We start from the raw sequence: 19792 nt of genomic DNA, 5'->3' as shown, positions 1-19792 counted from the left end.
TCATGAATCAGCTAGCATCATTTTTATGGATATATACAAATAAATGTCAATTGAAAAAAAGGTAGAACGAAATGAAATGCAGCTAGTTTGCAGTCTTTTCAGCTTCAGTTTGAGGTGATTGTGTTAGCTGTGTTGTTGGCTAGCTCTTCTGAACAACAGTGTCCTGACAGAGAGAGGACATTTTCTATGCCAGGTGAAATCATGCCTCATTACCTCAGTATTATGGATGTATCCAAATAAATATCACTAGAAAACAGCTGAAACAAATGCAGCTACTTTGCTGTTATTCTGTCTGCACTGTTTGACGTGACTGTAAGTTAGCCGTTGGCTAGCTAGCAAGCAAGAACCTTGCCAGCCAGTATGGCAATGGAACATTTAGAACGAACGACTGGGTTGCGTCCGTAGATACAGAACAAAAAGACTGAACGACTGGGTTGCTTCTCTGGCAACCCGAACCATTAGAACAAACCGGCTTGGGTAGCAACCCTAGATTTGTTTAGGGACTATACATTGTGGAAGGATGAAGTAGTATGAATAAATTCATCAAAGTAATGTTTTTAATGAAAATATGTCAATCATTATTTGAATATGTTGGTAACCCGTTGTATAAAAGTGATAATGCCCTCAAAGCCGGTGTTTGGAGGATATATTGGCTTGACTTTGTCTCGGGCCTAACAACACCCGTGCCAGTATATCCTCCAAACAACGGCTTATCACTTTAATGAAGGTATAGCATTCTACAAGTCAAAACAAAAGAAGTCACCAAATGCGGAGGTGTAAAGCATCAATGGATTTAATCAAAGAGAAAGCTCTGTGCTTGTGAATTGGATAGTTTTTTCTTCAATAACAGTATTTAGACACGAACACACACGCACGCACACGCACACGCACACGCACGAACACACACACACACACTGAGAAATGGTTCCTAGCTGAAGCCACTGTAGCTGAGAGGAGAGGCTGTTGTGCTGAAGCTGAATCTTGTGGCTGGCTTAAAAATAAGACAGCAAACAATGTGTCACTTTTGGGTTTTATAAGAGGAAAAAACCAACATGGCCTCACGTTTTAATAGAACTGGTGCGTATTACATGGCTCTCCAGATCAGAGGGAGAGAGAGATAAAGAGAGAGACAGGGAACAGAATGGAGGAGAGTGGCTGAAGATCAAAAAACAAAAAGCAGCACCCCAGGAACCCTGATACAATCCCTTTGGTGCGCAGGGAGGGGGCGAAAGGAGGGAGCGTGTGTGGGAGGAAGAGAGAAAGAGAGAGAGGGAGAGAAAGAAAGAGAGGGGAGGGAAACAGTCGGGATCCCTCACCCAAGGGACACATATCTGTGCTGTCTGTCCACACACTGACCAGAAGAAGACAAGAGAGAGAGAGAGAGAAAGAGAGAGAGAGAGAGAGAGAGGAAGAGACATGGGAAGAGAGAGAAAAGAGAAAGAGGGGAGGAGGAAAGAGGAGAGAGAGGGGGGGGGGAATAAAGAGAGAGGGGGCAGAGGGAGAAATATGGCGAGAAGGAGAGGGAAAGGCAAGACAAGGGAAAATGTATGATCTGATCAGTTACACCCTTCCTGAGAAGAAAACCCTCTGTTATTATCCGTGTGTGTGTGTGTGTGTGTGTGTGTGTGTGTGTGTGTGTGTGTGTGTGTGTGTGTGTGTGTGTGTGTGTGTGTGTGTGTGTGTGTGTGTGTGTGTGTGTGTGTGTGTGTGTGTGTGTGTGTGTGTGTGTGTGTGTGTGTGTGTGTGTGTGTGTGTGTGTGTGTGTGTGTGTTTGCACATGCTTTTGTAGATCAACATGTGTGTGAGAGTAATGTGCACGCATGTATCATTAGGCATCATTAGACACAAATTATACAGAGACAGAGAGACAGATGCGGTAGCTGGCAGCATGTCGCATTAAGCTCTGTTCTACCACTGCAATCATCCCATGATGAAGAGAGAGAGAAGAGAAGAGAGAGAGAGAGAGAGAGAGAGAGAGAGAGAGAGAGAGAGAGAGAGAGAGAGAGAGAGAGAGAGAGAGAGAGAGAGAGAGAGAGAGAGAGAGAGAGAGAGAGAGAGAGAGAGAGAGAGAGACAATAAGAGAAGCGAGAAGAGAAGACGGGAGAAAGGAAGAAAGAGAAAGGGAGAGAGAGAGAGAGTACATCCAATACATGCACTGTGATTAAACACAAAGGTTCATTACTGTTGACATTGAAGATTAATGCAGGCGGGCCAAGAGGATATTGCACACAAAAAATGTAACTGCACAGTGAAGAGAAGAGGAATGGAGAGGAGGAGAGAGGAGGGCAGAGAGGAGAGACTGACAAAATGCAGAGAAAGCCTAGAGAACAAATGACAGAGAGAGGAGAGGAGAGAGGGAGGGGGAAAAAGTCGTAATATTATCATTATACAGATAATTCACTGCTAGCAATATTTTCGCAACCCAATCCTCCCCGCCAACACTCACACACACATATACACACTCCTTCCTCACCATTCGTCTTCCTTAACTCTTTCCGTAACTCTATCTGTAACACTGTAGATTTCTTTATTGAATGTTAAATACTCACTCCTCCCAATCTCTCCTCTCTCTCACTCCAACCAGCTATCCCTCCCCCTCCTCTCTCCCTCTCTCTCTCTCCCTCCCTGGGTTTCTATCTCTCTCTCGGTTTCTCTCTCACCACCTGTTAGTTCAGACCCCCGTGCATTGAGATAGACTTGTTTATGAGGGAAGCTTTCACACTCTCGCAATCAGAGGTAAGACTTACTTTCCCTTTTTTTGTCTGTTATCAACTTCATACCTTCTTCTGTCGTGTTACTGCATTGCATTTGGTTAGATTCATTTCTTATAGTCTCCTTTTTTATCTTTGTATGTAATCCATCACTTCTTTCGCGATAACTGGTTCATCTGCTTGCTCTCTCTCTCTCTCTCTCTCTCTCTCTCTCTCTCTCTCCTCTCTCTCTCTCTCTCTCTCTCTCTCTCTCTCTCTCTCTCTCTCTCTCTCTCTCTTTCTTCTCTCTCTCTCTCTCTCTCTCAGTATCCCATAGGTGTACTGTATCATGATGTTAACACCTGCTGTCTCAGGAGTCCGGTTGATCAGCCAGTCCCGTTTATGTACTCAGAGTAAATCTGACCCCCGCAGGGTTAAAGTATTCATTTAAAATCAAATCAAAGTTTTTTGGTCGCATACACAGTGTAGCAGGTGTTATAGTAGGTGCAGCGAAATGCTTATGTTGCTAGCTCGTAACAGTGCAATAACATGTCCAAATGTTAACGTAAGGGCCAATTTAAACGTTCTTCCCATTGGGAAGAATCTGATTAAGAATCCAAGTATCACTGTATCAGTAATCAAAGATCAGCTAAAAATGATATGCACAGAAGTAGATATATTACAGTGAGCTATGTCAAGAATCCAGTACATACAGTTGAAGTCGGAAGTTTACATACACCTTAGCCAAATACATTTAAACTCAGTTTTTCACAATTCCTAACATTTAATCCCAGTAAAAATTCCCTGTTTTAGGTCAGTTAGGATCACCACTTTATTTTAAGAATGTGAAATGTCAGAATAATAGTAGAGAGAATGATTTACTTCAGCTTTTATTTCATCACATTTCCAGTGGGTCAGAAGTTTACATACACTCAATTAGTATTTGGTAGCATTGCCTTTAAATTGTTTCACTTGGGTCAAACCTTTCGGGTAGCCTTCCACAAGCTTCCCACAATAAGCTGGGTAAATTTTGGCCCATTCCTCCTGACAGGTTTGTAGGCCTCCTTGCTCACACATGCTTTTTCAGTTCTGCCCACACATTTTCTATAGGATTGAGGTCAGGGCTTTGTGATGGCCACTCCAATACCTTGACTTTGTTGTCCTTAAGCCATTTTGCCACAACTTTGGAAGTATGCTTGGGGTCATTGTCCATTTGGAAGACCCATTTGCTACCAAGCTTTAACTTCCTGATTGATGTCTTGAGATGTTGCTTCAATATATCCACAAAATGTTCCTCCCTCATGATGCCATCTATTTTGTGAAGTGCACCAGTCCCTCCTGCAGCAAAGCACCCCTACAACATGATGCTGCCACCCCCGTGCTTCACGGTTGGGATGGTGTTCTTCGGCTTGCAAGACTCCCCCTTTTTCCTCCGAACATAACGATGGTCATTATGGCCAAACAGTTCTATTTTTGTTTCATCAGACCAGAGGAAACCAGAGGAAAAAGTACGATCTTTGTCCCCATGTGCAGTTGCAAACCATAGTCTGGCTTTTTTATGGCGGTTTTGGAGCAGTGGCTTCTTCCTTGCTGAGCAGCCTTTCAGGTTATGTCGATATAGGGCTCGTTTTACTGTGGTTATAGATACTTTTGTACCTGTTTCCTCCAGCATCTTCACAAGGTATTTTGCTGTTGTTCTGGGATTGATTTGCACTTTTCGCACCAAAGTACATTCATCTCTAAGAGACAGAACACGTCTCCTTCCTGAGCGGTGTGACGGCTGCGTGCTTCCATGGTTTATATACTTGCGTGCTATTGTTTGTACAGATGAACGTGGTACCTTCAGGCATTTAGAAATTGCTCCCGATGACGAACCAGACTTATGGAGGTCTACAATTTTTTTCTGAGGTATTGGCTGATTTCTTTTGATTTTCCCATGATGTCAAGCAAAGAGGCACTGAGTTTGAAGGTAGGCCTTGAAATACATCCACAGGTACACCTCCAATTGACTCAATTAGCCTATCGGAAGCTTCTAAAGCCTAGACATCATTTTCTGTTTAAAGGCACAGTCAACTTAGTGTATTTAAACTTCTGACCCACTGGAATTGTGATACAGTGAATTATAAGTGAAATAATCTGTCTGTAAACAATTGTTGGAAAAATGGCTTGTGTCATGCACAAAGTAGATGTCCTAACCAACTTGCCAAAACTATAGTTTGTTCACAAGAAATGTGTGTAGTGGTTGAAAAACGAGTTTTAATGACTCCAACCTAAGTGCATGTAAACTGTAAATACATATGTGGTGTGTATAAACAATGTGACTAAAGTACAATGTACAGTAGTATAAATATTATTATTAGCTACTTTGGGGATACAGTTTTTAAATACACAGTGTGGAACGAGAAGTGGCCAGTGGTTCAACGTCTCTATAGCATGGGACAGCAGCGTTGGCTGTGGTTTGTGAGAGAGAGTGTGCATCACCTGGTAGATGGCTAGTGATGGCTGTTCAACAGTCTGATGGCCTGGTAATATAAGCTGTTTTTTAGTCTCTCTGATACCCCTGTACTGTCTCCGTCTCAGACGATAGCCGAGTGAACAGTCCGTGGCTCGGGTGGCTGAGGTCCTTAATGATCTTCTAGGTCTTTCTTTGACACTGGGTGCTGTAGATGTCCTGGAGGGCAGGCAGCATGCCCCCAGTGATGTGTTGGGCTGCCTGCACTACCCTCTGGAGAGCCATGAGGTTGAGGGTGGAGCAGTTGCCGTACCAGGCGTGATGCAACCCGACAGAATGCTCTCAATGGTGCATCTGTAGAAGTTTGTGTGGGTCGATGGGGCCATGCTGAATTTCTTCAGCCGCCTGAGGTTGTAGAGGCGCTATTGCACCTTCTTCACCACGATGTCGGTGTGGCGAGACCGTTTCAGGTCCTCAGTGATGTGCACGCCGAGGAACTTGAAGCTTTTGACCCTATCCACTGCAGCCACATTGATGTAGATGGGGGCGTGCTCTCTCTTCTGTCTCCTGTAGTCCATGATAAGCTCCTTTGTTTTGTTGACGTTGAGGGAGAGGTTATTTTCCTGGCACCAGTCCGTCACGGCTCTAACCTCCTCACTGTAGGCTGTCTCGTCGTTGTTGTTAGTAATCAGGCCTACCTCTGTTGTGTCGTCAGCAAACTTGATGATTGAGTTAAAGTCGTGCGTGGCCACGCAGTCATGGGTGAACATGGAGTACAGGAGGGGACTGAGCACACACCCCTGGGGGGCCCCCGGGTTGAGGATCAGCGTGGTAGACGTGTTGTTGCCTTCCCTCACCACCTGGGGTCGTCCTGTCAGGAAAACTAGGATCCAGTTGCACAGGGAGGAGTTCAGACCCAAGGCCCCGAGCTTAGGGACGAGCTTAGAGGGCACTATGGTGGGATTGAAATAGATGTACCCCTTCCCTGCAGTCAAATGACCTTTGCGGCCTCATGGGTGGAATGTTATTAATATTTTTCATAATTTCATAATGAATAAAGATTATTTTGTTAAAATGCAGAAAGTCCGTTGTTTCTATGTCAATTAATATTGTTATATTTAAGTCTTCTGTGATGTCTATAAAGTGTAATATTGGGATGCAAACTCAAAATACATTTCAACTCTACAGTATATCTGACATGGTACAGGTGTCTTCTTTTTTTAAGCCCATAACCATGTCTGTGAGGTATATACTTTTACTTCAAAGTAGATTTGTTTAAGACTACAAAGAAACACTCCCTGTGACCTTGATTTAGCCCATGTCATTAACTGGTTAATAAAACAGTTTTGTCATTGATCTACACAAAATACTCCATAATGTCAAAGTGAAAAGAAAATTCTACAGATGTTTACAAATTAATGAAAAAAATTATAACTAAAATATAGTTACATATGTATTCACCCCCTTTGTTAACTTCTTATGGCTGCAGGGGCAGTATTGAGTAGCTTGGATGAAAGGTGCACAGAGGTGCCCATAGTAAACTGCCTGCTCCTCAGTCCCAGTTGCTAATATATGCATATTATTATTCGTATTGGATAGAAAACACTCTGAAGTTTCTTAAACTGTTTGAAATATGTCTGTGAGTATAACAGAACTCATATGGCAGGCACAAACCTGAGAAGTTCCACTTCCTGTTTGATTTTTTTCTGAGGTGGCAGATTTTCAACCAAGCTCTCATTGAAATTACAGCGAGATATTGATGAGTTTTCACTTCCTACGGCTTCCACTAGATGTCAACAGTCAACAGAACTTTGTCTGATGACTCTAATGTGAAGGGGGGCCGAAGGAGACAGGAATGAGTAATCACTGCCACGAGCTGACCATGCTTTCACATGCGCATTCACATGAGGAGGACCTCTGTTCCACCGCTCATCTGAAGTCAATCTAATTCTCCGGTTGGAAAGTTATTCAAGATGTATTTTAATAACATTCTAAAGATTGATTCAGTACATCGTTTGACATGTTTCTATTGACTGTTACGGAACTTTTGGACATTTCGTCACGTTATAGTGGACGCGCTTTGTGACTTTGGAATTGTTTACCAGACGCGCTAAGCTAACCAAAGTAGCTAATTGGACATAAATAACGGACATTATCGAACAAATCAAGCACTTATTGTGGACCTGAGATTCCTAGGACTGCATTCTGATGAAGTTCATCAAAGGTAAGGAAACATTTATCATGTATTTTCTGGTTTCTGTTGACCCCAACATGGCGGCTAATTTGGCTATTGTTCTGAGCTCCGTCTCAGATTATTGCATGATTTGCTTTTTCCGTAAAGTTTTTTAGAAATCTGACACAGCGGTTGCATTAAGGAGAGGTATATCTATCCATGTGTATAACTTGTATTATCATCTACATTTATGATGAGTATTTCTGTTGAAACGATGTGGCTATGCAAAATCACTTGATGTTTTTGGAACTAGTGAATGTAACGTGCCAATGTAACGCGCCGATTTTTTTTTATAAATATGAACTTTATCAAACAAAACATGCATGTATTGTGTAACATGAAGTCCTATGAGTGTCATCTGATGAAGATAATCAAAGGTTAGTGATTAATTTGATCTCTATTTCTGCTTTTTGTGAAAGCTATCTTTCGCTGGAAAAATGGCTGTGCTTATTGTGGTTTGGTGGTGACCTAACATAATCGTTTGTAGTGCTTTCGCTGAAAAGCATATTTGAAATCGGACACTTTGGTGGGATTAACAACAAGATTACCTTTAAAATGATATAAGACACATGTATGTTTGAATAATTTTAAATATGAGATTTCTGTTGTTTAAATTTGGCGCCCTGCACTTTCACTGGCTGTTGTCATATCGATCCCGGTAGTGGGATGCAGCCATAAGAAGTTTTAAGGCAAGCCTAAATTAGCTCAGAAGTCAAATTTGGCTTAACAAATAACATAACAAGTTACATGGATTCACTCTGTGTTACAAAATAGTGGTTGACATAATTTTTGAATGACTACCCCTTCCTCTGTCCCCCATATATACATCGATCTGTAAGGTTTCAATCAGTCAAGTATTGCATTTCAAGTACAGATTCAACTACAAAGACCAAGGAGCCTTTCGAAGGCCTCATAAAGAAGGGCAGTGATTGGTGGATAACAAATCAGACATTGAATATATCTTAAATCATGGTCAAGTTAATAATTATGCTGTGGTTGATGTATTAAACCACCATGACACATCAAAGATGCAGTTGTCTTTCTGAACTGCGCTGCAGGACAGGAAGGACACTGCTTAGGGATGTCACCATGAGGCCATTGGTGACTTTAAAACAGCTACAGAGTTCAATGGCTGTGATGAGAGAAAACTGAGGATGGACCAACAACATTGTAGTGACTCCACAATAATACCCTAAATGACAGTGAAAAGAAGAATACAAATATACATTAAAAAAAATCCAAAACATGCATATGTATGCATTAAGGCAATAAAGTAATACTGCAAAAAAACATGGCAAATTAATAAATTTTTTGGCCTAAATGCAAAGCCTTATGTTTGGGGAAAATCCAACACAACACATCACTGAGTAACTGTCTCCTTATTTTCAAGCATGGTGGTGGTTGCATCATGGTATGGGTGTGCTTGACATTGGCAAAGACTGGGGAGTTTTTCCAGATTGAAACAAAACGGGATGGAGCTAAGCACAGGCAACATCCTAGAGTTAAACATGCTTCCGTCTGCTTTACACCAGACACTAGGAGAGGAATTCCCCTTTCAGCAGGGCAATAACCTACAACACAAAGTCAAATCTACACTGGTGTTGCTTACCAAGAAGACAGTGAATGTTCCTGAATGGCCAAGTTACAGTTTTGACTTAAATCTGCTTGAAAATCTATGGCAAGACTTGAAAATTGCTGTCTAGCAATGATCCCCAACACCTTGACTGAGCTTGAAGAATTTCAAAAAGAATAATGGGCAAATATTGCACAATACAGGTGTGCAAAGCTCTTAAGAGACTACGCAAGAAGACTCACATCTATAAATCAGGTGTTTCTAACATGTATAGACTCAGGGGGGCGAATTATTATCTAATCAAGGTATACAGTATATATTAGTGTTTTATTTTGTATTCATCTTTAAAAATCATTTTTTAGAATTTTTCTCCCACTTTGAGATGTTAAGATTTAGATCGTTGACATAATCAAATAAATCCATTTGAATCCCACTTTGTAACACAAGAAAATGTGAAGAAATCCAAGGGGGGTGTAGACTTTCTATAGGCACAGTAGGTATTCCTCTTGTCCAGGTGGGATAGCCGGTGTGCAGTGCAACCACGATTGTGTCGTCCATGGATCTGTTGGGGCGTGTGTGGTGAAGGTGATATGGTCCTTGATTTGCCTTTCAAAGCACTTCATGATGACAGAACTGTGCTACGGGGCAATAGTCATTTAGTTCAGTTACCTTGGTGTGCTTGGGAACAATGGTAACCATCTTAAAGCAAGTGGGGATGACAGACTGGGATAGTGAGTGGTTGACAACATCCTTAAACACTCCAGCCAGCTGGTCTGCGCATGCTCTGAGGATGCGGCTTGGGATGCCATCTGGACCAGCAGCCTTGCGAGGGATAACACGCTTGAAGGTCCTTCTCACGTAGGCTACAGAGATCGGGAGCCTGCAGTCCTCGTGAGAAGCGGGGGCCCCGCATCGGCTGCTCTGTTTTCCTCAAAGCTGGTGAAAAAGATGTTTAGCTTGTCTGGCAGGGAGGCATCTGTGTCCACGACGTAGCTGGTTTCTTCTTTATAATCCATGATAAGTCCCTGCCACAAACATTGTCCGTCTGAGTCGTTGAATAGTGACTGTCTTTTTGCCTCTGTGCTTGTCATAGGAGGTCTGTTTGTACTTGTCCATGTTTCCAATCTTTTTACTATGGTTAAATGCAGTGGTTCGCGCTTCGTTTATTCCTCAGCACAGCATTCTCCTCCCTCTCTCCATCTCTCTCTTTCTCCCTTTCTCTCCACCTTTTTCTCCTTTTTTTCTCTTTCTCTCTCTCCCCTTTTCAATCTCTTCCTCTCCCTCCATCTCTCTCTCTCTCTGCGCATTCATGAATGAATATGGATTATCAACTTTATAAATAAATTGATAGTGCTTTTTGGGGGGGAATTGCTAAGATCTTGCTACTTATTCATTCATGCGAATCCACCACGTCCTCGCTCTTTTCCCTAGGTGTTTCCCTGTCTCTGACTATTTCTCTCTCTCTCTGTTTCTCTCTCTTTCTCTCTATCTCTGAGATGTAGATAAGCTTTATAGCATGGATGATAAAGCCACTGTTGCTAAAGCGAAACGAGATAATGACATTGACAATAACAATCTATCAGAAATTAATAATAGTAGTGATGGTGATTAGAGAAAGGGGATAATATATACACAGAGTGTAGAAAACATCAAGAAGACCTGCTCTTTCCTTGACATAGACTGACCAGGTGAAAGCTATGATCCTGTATTGATGTCACAAATTCATTTCAGTGTAGATGAAGGAAAGGAAACAGTTTAAAGAAGGATTTTTATGCCTTGTCACAATTGAGACATGTATTGTGTGTGTGTGGCATTCAGAGGGTGAATGGGCAAGACAAAAGATTCAAGTGCTGTTGAAGGGGGTATGGTAGTAGGTGCCAGGCCACCGGTTTGTTTTCACACTCAACAATTTCCTGTGTGTATCAAGAATGGTCCACCACCCAAAGGACATCAAGCCAACTTGACACAACTCAATATTAGGAAGGTGTTCTTAATGTTTTGTACATTCTGTGTACAAAGGACCATTGTTTTTTACCTGAGGGTTTACCTCAACAACAACAGTCTTCTACCAAGGATCCTTTAAGGGAATCTTTCCCAATGAGGAACTATAGGGGAACCAACATCAACCTCTATGTGGGTGTGCAGTTTTATCAAGGGAAACATTCTATCACATGACATAGTGGACTGCGTCCCAAATGGCACCCTTAGTCCCTATGTAGTGCATTACGTTTGACCAGAGCCCTATGGAACCTGGTCAAAAGTAGTGCACTATAAAGAGAATAGGGTGCCATTTGGGACGCAACCATATACTGTGGGCCCACAGAAAAGCGTTCAGTCACGGTAGGATTACCGGCAGCAACCGATGCTCCCCGTTAGCTAAGCTCAGCAACACAGCAAAACAGGAGGATATGCAAATGAGGCCACAAAGACCAGGGTAGTTTTCCAATGCCTCGCAAAGATGTGCCTTCAGAAAGCATTCATGCCCCTTGACTTATTTCACATTTGTTGTGTTACAGCCTGAATTCAAAATTGATTAAATTGATTTTATTTTCTTACCCATCTACACACAATGCCCCATAATGACAAAGTGATTTTTTTGCAAATGTATTGAAAATTAAATACAGAAATATCTAATTTACATAAGTATTCACACCCCTGAGTCAATACTTTATAGAAGCATCTTTGGCAGCGTTTACAGCTGTGTGTCTTTCTGGGTAAGTTGCTAAGAGCTTAATACATCTGGATTGTGCAACATTGGCCCATTTTTCTTTAAAAAAATATTCAAGCGCTGTCAAATTGGTTGTTGATCATTACTAGACAACTATTTTCAGGTCTTACCATAGATTGTCATGTAGATTTAACTCAAAATGGTAACTTGGCAATATTCACTGTCTTCTTGGTAAGCATCTCCAGTGTAGATTAGGCCTTGTGTTTTAGGTTATTGTCCTGCTGAAAGATGAATTCACCTTTCATTGTCTGGTGGAAAGCAAACTGAACCAGATTTTCCTCTAGGATTTTGCCTGTGCTTAGCTCCATTCTATTTGTTTTTTTATCCTGAAAAACTCCCCAGTCCTTAACTATTACAAGCATAACCATAACATTACGCAGCTTGAAAATATGGAGAGTGGTACTCAGTAATGTGTTGTATTGGATTTGCCCCAAACATAATACTTTGTATTCAGGACAAAAGGTTACTTGCTTTGCCATATTTTTGCAGTATTACTTTAGTGCCTTGTTGCATAACGTATGCATGTTTTGGAATATTTATTATTCTGTACTGGCTTCCCTTTCACTCTATCAATTAGGTTAGTATTGTGGAGTAACTACAATGCTGTTGATCCATCCTCAGTTTTCTCCTATCACAGCCATTAATTAATCTCTACGGGATTGGTGTCCCCCCTGCGGGATGGTTGAGCGAATGTAGGCTAATGTGATTAGCATGAGGTTGTAAGTAACAAAACAAATTCCCATAGACATATCTGATATGTGCAGAAAGCTTAAATTATTGTTATTCTAACTGCACTGTCCAATTTAAAGTAGCTATTACAGTGACAGAATGCCATGATATTGTTTGAGAGTGCACAATTATGAAAATGTATTAATAAACCAATTCGGGACATTTGGGCAGTCTTGATACAACATTTTGAACAGATATGCAATGGTTCATTGGATCAGTCTAAACCTTTGCACATACACTGCTGCCATCTAGTGCCCAAAATTTCAATTGAGCCTTGGCTGGAATAATTATGGCTTTTCTCTTGCATTTCAAAGATGATGGTACAAAAAAAAATGCATCGTTTTTTCTTTTGTATTATTTTTGACCAGATCTAATGTGTTATATTCTCCTATATTCATTTCACATTTCCACAAACTTCAAAGTGTTTCCTTTCAAATGGTAACAATAATATGCATATCCTTGCTTCAGGTCCTGAGCTACAGGCAGTTAGATTTGGGTATGTCATTTTAGGCGAAAATTGACCAAAAGTGTTTTAAGGTCACCATTGGCCTCATGGTGAGATCCCTGAGTGGTTTCCTTCCTCTCCGGCAAATGAGTTAGGAACGCCTGAAAACAATGGTCCTCTGTAAATTTGCAGTGATCGAGTGTTCCTGAGATAGATCTTTGCAGCTCAAAAACAATGATTCTTTCAGATTTGATAGAAGGGAGAGAAAAACTGCATTCTGACAGGAGGAAGAAAACTTTAAAGATTTCCTTCATTTTAGGCAGCCAACCCTTATGGAAAAACCACATGATTTCACATGTGAAATATCCATGTTTTGCACAATATGTAAGTTGAAAACAATGCAACTCTTTTATGACTTTCCGGCGACATCCTAACCACAAATGTTTTATTTCAGTGCATTTGTGAAATCACATCTAAAAATCCATGTGAAACTTTATGTGAAATATCATATGTGAAGTGTTCCAAAACCACATGGTTTCACATGAAGTTTCACATGTGGATTTTCACGTGATCACAACCTTTCACATGTGTATTCAAATTTTCACATGTGAATATTTTTTACGAGGTTTCACAGGTGATGCCTAGAAAACAAAAATGATTGGTTAGGATGTCGCCGGAACGTCATGAAATAGTGTTTTAAACGTACATAGTTGGCACACTTTGACATACATGATTACATTGTGTATGTTTATTTATACATCAATTATTATTCAACATGTCCTCACCTGGGATTTCAACTCGCAAACGCTTGGTTCACGGCAGTCTGATCTTCTTGCTCCACCACCATCTCTGAGTAGGGGATTTCTAAAAACTCTAGACTTCGTGGCGCAACAGAAAGATCAGCGTATTCCAAATCTAGAGTTCGTGAGTTCAAATCCCAGTTTGGGTAATAGTTCAAATCACCTGGTGAGTTTTTTCAAATGTAAAAATATTGTTTTTGATAAAAATTTCCACACTATTTTAGCTTAACAGTGTACCATTTACTTTAGTCCCACATACGATTTCATTACTTCCTTTACAAAAAAAATGTGACATTTGAACTTTCACGTGAAAAACTTCTGCATCTCTATTTACTGGTCCTAGGCCGTCATTGTAAATAAGAATTTGTTCTTAACTGACTTACCTAGTTAAATAATAACAAATCCCCATGTCACATTTATTTCATGATATGGTTTTCACGTGCTGAAATTCTCACATGTGCAGTTATGTTATCAGATGTTGCATTTACATATCATCATATTAACTTCGCGTAGGATCACATGTGATCGCGTGAAATGTCAGTTTTTTCACACAAGGGAAGCATTTCAGTAACTGTTGTTGAAAATAGATTATAGAATTGATTTGTTTAGAGTTCATGGAACACCAGTGGATTCTCCACATTCATCAGTAGACTTGCCTTGATAGAACCAAAAGAACAGAGAGAGAGAATAAAACGTACCATCTGTCCAGAACGGAGAGAACAGTTGCACTGGTAAAACACTCTCCCTGAATTCTCTCTAATATACCCAGAGCATATTGCAGCTATCAATCAAGTCTCAATTAGTTGAAGGACCAGACATTGAAATGGGTTTAGAATATTTATTGAGGAAATGGAATGGATTTGAGAATGAGGATTCAGGAGGGGAATGAGAATGGACTTGATGAAAACGAGGACTGCAGATAAAGGATCCGGGGGAGGGACGACTCTGTAGAGTTTGGCTTGGAGTCTCAGGTCGACATTGTCAGGTCGTAGTAGTTAGGCTGTTTTTGTGATGGCAATCCCACCAGGAGATCCTTAGAAGAACCCAAGAGATACCAGATAGGTGAAGAATGGGAGGAGGGATGCAATACCTGATCAGGCTAGTGACGCACAGTGTCGTGCAATGCGACATGCACTGCAGAACAAGAGGGATGTTAGTTTGGTCAGGATTAAGTAGGGTGGCAGTGGGATATAAGGAGAGTGAGGACAGGTGTGGAGGCTGATTAGCAATGAGTTACAGCTGATGCTTGTTGAGTTGTGTTCAAGGCAACTAGTTAAAGTGTTGCATTCAAGTCTGGTCCCCTTTCCGGATCAAATCAAATCAAACTTTATTGGTCACATACACATGGTTAGCAGATGTTATTGCGAGTGTAGCGAAATGCTTGTGCTTCTAGTTCCGACAGTGCAGCAATATCTAACAAGTAATCTAACAATTCCACAACAACTACCTAATACACACAAATCTAAGTAAAGGGATGGAATAAGAATATATACATATTAAATATATGGATGAGCAATGACCGAGTGGCATAGGCAAGATGCAATAGATGGTATAAATATAAAATATGGTATATACATATGGGATGAGTAATGCAAGATATGTAAACATTATTAAAGTGGAAATATTAAAGTGACTAGTGATCCATTTATTAAAGTGGCCAATGGTTTCAAGTCTGGTTATAGGCAGCAGCCTCTCTGTGTTAGTGATGGCTGTTTAACAGTCTGATGGCCTTGAGATTGAAAAATAGCTTCTGTCTCTTGGTCCCAGCTTTGATGCACCTGTACTGACCTCGCCTTCTGGATGGTAGCGGGGTGAACAGGCAGTGGCTCGGGTGGTTGTTGTCCTTGATCTTTTTGGCCTTCCTGTGACATCAGGTGCTGTAGGTGTCCTGGAGGGCAGGTAGTTTGCCCCCGGTGATGCGTTGTGCAGACCACAACACTCTCTGGAGAGCCCTGCGGTTGAGAGCGGTGCAGTTGCGCCTTCTTCACCACACTGTCTGTTTGGGTGGACTATTTCAGTTTGTCAGTGATGTGTACGCCAAGGAACTTAAAGCTTTCCACCTTCTCCACTGCTGTCTCGTCGATATGGACAGGAGGGTGCTCCCTCTGCTGTTTCCTGAAGTCCACCTTGAGAGAAACCAGGCTCAGCTGGGGAGCCAATCCTCTTTTGGCTGGTTGGGTAGGATTCGGTGCATGAGGTAGATTGTATCTGAAATGAGGCAGGGACTGGGAGACTGTGTTTGAGTTATTGCAGGTTCTGAGAGATGAGCATGTTGTGGGCTGTCCTGATGTTTCTTAATGTCAGAGCGGCTGTAGGAATGATGGGCTTGAGAAGGAGTGTCCAGAGAATTGGTCAGCAGGACAGCTGTACAGGGATAGTATTTGTCTCAGATGGGAATGGAACCATTGGAGAGGTGATGGAACCAGATTCGATGATGAATTGTGGATCGGATGGAGAGGAATGTTCAGATTGTCTGAGCTGTAGGAAGTTGGTTAGTGGTTCATAAGGGCTAGGTGGTATCTGGAACAAACTGATCAGTTGACTTTGTTTGACGGTGAAGGTATCTTTGTCGAGGATGGTGATGTCGGACATGCTGAGATGAGAAGGGATGTAAGGTAAAAGATGAGGATGTTAACTCGGAACATCGCAGGAAGCGAAAGAACACCAAAAGAAACCTCAATCCCAGCGTGGCAAGACTGCGATGGAGATGTAACCTGATCTCAGCATCTGGATGCAGGCAGACAGGATGTCAATGGTGGTAGGCTGGCGACAAGAGTGGGTGGTGGACCTCTGCGAAGGTGGGCTGTGGCCGGCAGTTGAAGACTCTAGGAGAGAGTTTCAGCTGGTGGAGGAAGAGCCAGGAAGGCCGTCGAAAGGGAATGATGAGCCGGAGGGCGTGGCTCACTGAACTGAGAGAAATTCACACCTGTGAGGAACAGGGGCAAAACCACGGCTGGAGCAGCAGGAACAGCAGGCACATATAGCTGCCTGAGCGGTTGTCGCTGGCAGAGAAGAAGGTGAGGCACTGCAGGGGTGGCGGTAACAGAACCAGTGGGACCAGAGGCGAAGATGGATGTCATCACTGGTGAAGAGGGAGGGTGTGTCACCGTTCGAGCAGTGGTCACGCGTCAACGGAACCCGAGGTGGGGAGAGAGGTCGTCACTGGCAGAAAGAGGGGGGTGAGCCGCTGCCGGAGTAGCAGTCACAGGTCGTGTGAAACATGGGGGAGGGGAGCCAGATTCTGTGAAGATGGTGCAGGCAAGGTACCCGGGAGGCCAGAGTGGAAAAACCAGTTGCACCGCCGGCGGAGACAGTACGTGAGAGGTAGAGGAAACAGCTGAGAGAGAGGTTGCCATTGGCAGAGAAAGACCCGCTGCCCTAGCAGGTAGTCACAGGGCCAGCGGGACGTGAGGGTAAGAGTGAGGGCAACACTGGCAGAGAAAGAGGGTGAGCTCTTTGTGTCGGATGCCAAAACTAACCTTTCGGGTAGTAGTGGTCATGGAGCCAGCCGGACTTGAGGTGGGGAGAGAGGTCGACACTGGCAGAGAAAGAGATTGAGCTGCTGCCAGATCAGCTGCCACAGGGCCAGTGAGACTTGAGGGGGGAAAGGACCCAGAGCCTGTCAAGATAGTACAGGCAAGGTAGCCAGGAGGCCAGAGCCCCCTGAGAAACAGCCATGAACTGTCCTGTATAACTGCCCATACGAACAGCCTGCAAACACCACTCTACCCACTGCTATCAGACTGTAAAATAACTCTAGCTCTTAAATGGCTTTCCCTAAAATTCTATCTTTTACAATCACATTTGAACATGTCCTGTAATGTCCTGTAATGTTTCAAGTGTTCTGTATTCTATTTACAGTTGAAGTCGGAAGTTTACATACACCTTAGCCAAATACATTTAAACTCAGTTTTTCACAATTCCTGACATTTAATCCCAGTAAAAATTCCCTGTCTTAGGTCAGTTAGGATCACCACTTTATTTTAAGAATGTGAAATGTCAGAATAATAGTAGAGAGAATGATTTATTTCAGCTTTTATTTCATCACATTTCCAGTGGGTCAGAAGTTTACATACACTCAATTAGTATTTGGTAGCATTGCCTTTAAATTGTTTCACTTGGGTCAAACCTTTCGGGTAGCCTTCCACAAGCTTCCCACAATAAGCTGGGTAAATTTTGTCCCATTCCTCCTGACAGGTTTGTAGGCCTCCTTGCTCACACATGCTTTTTCAGTTCTGCCCATACATTTTCTATAGGATTGAGGTCAGGGCTTTGTGATGGCCACTCCAATACCTTGACTTTGTTGTCCTTAAGCCGTTTGCCACAACTTTGGAAGTATGCTTGGGGTCATTGTCCATTTGGAAGACCCATTTGCTACCAAGCTTTAACTTCCTGATTGATGTCTTGAGATGTTGCTTCAATATATCCACAACATTTTCCTCCCTCATGATGCCATCTATTTTGTGAAGTGCACCAGTCCCTCCTGCAGCAAAGCACCCCCACAACATGATGCTGCCACCCCAGTGCTTCACGGTTGGGATGGTGTTCTTCGGCTTGCAAGCCACCCCCTTTTTCCTCCGAACATAACGATGGTCATTATGGCCAAACAGTTCTATATTTGTTTCATCAGACCAGAGGACATTTCTCCAAAAAGTACGATATTTGTCCCCATGTGCAGTTGCAAACCGTAGTCTGGCTTTTGTTTGGCGGATTTGGAGAAGTGGCTTCTTACTTGCTGAGGAGCCTTTCAGGTTATGTCGATATATGACTCGTTTTACTGTGGACATAGATACTTTTGTATCTGTTTCCTCCAGCATCTTCACAACGTCCTTTGCTGTTGTTCTGGGATTGATTTGCACTTTTCGCACCAAAGTACATTCATCTCTAGGAGAGAGAACACGTCTCCTTCCTGAGCGGTATGACGGCTGCGTGGTCCCATGGTGTTTATACTTGCGTACTATTGTTTGTACAGATGAACGTGGCACCTTCAGGCGTTTGGAAATTGCTCCCCATGATGAACCAGACTTGTGGAGGTCTACAATTTTTCTGAGGTCTTGGCAGATTTCTTTTGATTTTCCTATGATGTCAAGCAAAGAGGCACTGAGTTTGAAGGTAGGTCTTGAAATACATCCACAGGTACACCTCCAATTGACTCAAATGATGTCAATTAGCCTATCAGAAGCTTCTAAAGCCATGACTTCATTTTCAGGAATTTCCCAAGCTGTTTAAAGGCACAGTCAACTTAGTGTATGTGAACTTCTGACCCACTGGAATTGTGATACAGTGAATTATAAGTTAAATAATCTGTCTGTAAACAATTGAAAAATGACTTGTGTCATGCACAAAGTAGATGTCCTAACAGACTTGCCAAGACTATAGTTTGTTAACAAGAAATTTGTGGAGTGGTTGAAAAACAAGTTTTAATGACTCCAACCTAAGTGTATGTAATCTTCCGACTTCAACTGTATGTCACGTATGTGTTATGTATTTTAAACAAGTGTCTTGCAATTGTTAGTCATGTCAATTCTGCATTAGTCATGTCAATTCTGTTCCTAGGCCACAATTGAAAATAAGAATTTATTCTTAACTGACTTGCCTAGTTAAATAAAGGTACTTTAAAAAAAAAACTATTACAGGACTTAAATACAAATTCAAACTCGCGAGCAACCGGAAAAATACGGTTGCACCACCGGTGGAGACAGAACACGAGGTAGAGGAAGCAGTATGCTGAGAGATGCCGTCGCTGGCAGAGAGAGTCGGCGAGCCACTGCCAAAGCAGCGGTCACGGTTCCAGTGGGGCAGAGAGAATAGTACTAGCAAGAGGCAAGGGAGCTGGGGGGACAGAGCAGCCGTTGGATTCAGGAAGTGCACTGCCGACTTGGAGGAGACAGGGGTAATGAGAGAGAGCAGGGGAGAGGGACATGTCCGTGTTCAGGTATTGGAATGAGAGGGGGAGAGAGACATCCTGGCCTGCTGGGCCGTCGGGGGGAGCTGTAGCTGCAGGGATTTAGGTTGTGTCGGATGCCAAATTGTCATCTGTGGATGCTGGGAGAGAAGCCAGGTCTTTGAGGCCTGATCTGAGGCTTGGAGGCCGAGTTGGTGGTGGTGGAATGAATATGCGGCAGTGGAGGCAGCAAGGGAA

The 19792-nt window shown here is 42.5% G+C and overlaps 1 protein-coding gene across 4 annotated transcripts in view; it reads left to right on the top strand.

Annotated features, from left to right (window-relative positions):
• Nucleotides 1-2621: 2621 nt before the first annotated feature.
• Nucleotides 2622-19792, top strand: part of doc2a (double C2-like domains, alpha) — a 62784-nt gene continuing 45613 nt past the window's right edge. For 3 of the 4 annotated variants that reach the window (XM_071411681.1, XM_071411704.1, XM_071411688.1), the window contains exon 1: nucleotides 2622-2736. The gene's annotated coding sequence lies outside the window, so the exon portion shown is untranslated. The remainder of the gene's footprint in view (nucleotides 2737-19792) is intronic. The other variant, XM_071411695.1, reaches the window with a different exon arrangement.

This window comes from Salvelinus alpinus, chromosome 1, assembly GCF_045679555.1.
Source record: "Salvelinus alpinus chromosome 1, SLU_Salpinus.1, whole genome shotgun sequence".
Classification (NCBI taxonomy): Eukaryota; Metazoa; Chordata; class Actinopteri; order Salmoniformes; family Salmonidae; genus Salvelinus; species Salvelinus alpinus.
The sequence above is the reverse complement of the archived record's forward strand: the minus strand, read 5'-3'. Positions and strand labels throughout refer to the sequence as shown.